Raw genomic sequence first — 1,983 nt, 5'->3', positions numbered from 1 at the left:
ATATATACAGCTATAAGTATGCACCCTACCAGGCAGGTACACTATATATACAGCTATAAGTATGCACCCTACCAGGCAGGTACACTATATATACAAAAGTATGTGGACACCCCTTCAAATTAGTGGATTCTGCTATTTCAGCCATATCCGTTGCTGACAGGTGTATAAAATTGAGCACACAGCCATGCAATCTCCAAAGACAAACATTGGCAGTAGAATGGCTTTACTGAAGAGCTCAGTGACTTTCAACGTGGCACCGTCATAGGATGCCACCTTTCCAAAAAGTCACTTCGTCAGATTCAGAGCCTCCCCGTCAACTGTAAGTGATGTCATTGTGAAGTGAAAACGACTTGGAGCAACAACGGCTCAGCCGCGAAGTGGTAGGCCACACAAGCTCACAGAACGGGACCGCCGAGTGCTGAAGCACGTAAAAATCATCTGTCCTCGGTTGCAACACTCACTACCGAGTTCCAAACCGCCTCTGGAAGCAACGTCAGCACAATAACTGTTAGTCGGGAGCTTCATGAAATGGGTTTCCATGGCCGAGCAGCCGCACACAAGCCTAAGGTCACCATGCGCAATGCCAAGCGTTGGCTGGAGTGGTGTAAAGCTCGCCGCCATTGGACTCTGGAGCAGTGGAAATACGTTCTCTGGAGTGATGAATCATGCTTCACCATCTGGCAGTCCGACAGACAAATCTGAGTTTGGAGGATGCCAGGAGAAAGCTACCTGCCCCAGTGCATAGTGCCAACTGTAAAGTTTGGTGGCGGAATAATGATCTGGGGTTGTTTTTATGGTTTGGGCTAGGTCCCTTAGTTCCAGTGAAGGGAAATCTTAACACTACAGCATACAGTGATATTCTAGATGATTCTGTCCTTCCAACTTTGTGGCAACAGTTTGGGGAAGGCCCTTTCCTGTTTCAGCATGGCAATGTGCCTGTGCACAAAGCGAGGTCTATACAGAAATGGTTTGTCGAGATCGGTGGAAGAACTTGACTGGCCTGCACAGAGCCCTGACCTCAACCCCATCGAACACCTTCGGGATGAATTGGAACGCCGACTGCGAGCCAGGTCTAATCACCTAACATCAGTACACAACCTCAATAATGCTCGTGGCTGAATGGAAGCAAGTCCCCGCAGCAATGTTCCAATATCTAGTGGAAAGCCTTCCCAGAAGAGTGGAGGCTGTTATAGCAGCAATGTTCCAATATCTAGTGGAAAGCCTTCCCAGAAGAGTGGAGGCTGTTATAGCAGCAACAATGTTCCAACATCTAGTGGAAAGTCCTTCCACGAAGAGTGGGGCTGTTATAGCAGCAAGTGTTCCTAACATCTAGTGGAAAGCCTTTCCCAAAAGAGTGGAGGTCCTGTTTATAGCAACATGTTCCTAACATCTAAGTGAAAGCCTTCCCAGAAGAGTGGAGCTGTTATAGCGCATGTTCCTACATCTAGTGGAAAGCCCTCCGAAAAGTGGAGCTGTTAATAGCAGCAATGTTCCAATCTCTAGCTGGAAGCCTTCCGAAATAGAAAAAAAAAAAGAAAAAAAAAAAAGAAGCAGTGGAGGCTGTTGAGCCAGCAATGTGTCCAACATCTAGGTGGAAAGCCTTCCAGAAGAGTGGAGGCTGTTTATAGCAGCAAATGTTCCTACATCTAGTGGAAAGCCTTCCCAGAAAAGAGTGGAGGCTGTTATAGCAAGCAATGTTCTACTCTGTGGAAAGCCTTCCCAGAAGAGTGGAGGCTGTTATAGCAGGCAATGTTCCTACCATTCTAGTGGAAAAGCCTTCCAGAAGAAGTGGACGGCTGTTATAGCAGCAATGTCCAACATCCTAGTGGAAGCCTCCAAGAGTGGGGGTTATATAGCAAGCAATGTTCCACATCTAGTGGAAAGCTTCCAGAAGAGTGGAGGCTGTATTATGGCAGCAATGTTATCCACATCTAGTGGAAAGCACTTCCCAGAAGAGTGGAGCTGTATAGCAGAAATGTTCCT

This window comes from Salvelinus sp. IW2-2015, unplaced genomic scaffold (assembly GCF_002910315.2).
Source record: "Salvelinus sp. IW2-2015 unplaced genomic scaffold, ASM291031v2 Un_scaffold5580, whole genome shotgun sequence".
NCBI classification, from domain to species: Eukaryota; Metazoa; Chordata; class Actinopteri; order Salmoniformes; family Salmonidae; genus Salvelinus; species Salvelinus sp. IW2-2015.
Note: the sequence above shows the minus strand (reverse complement) of the source record.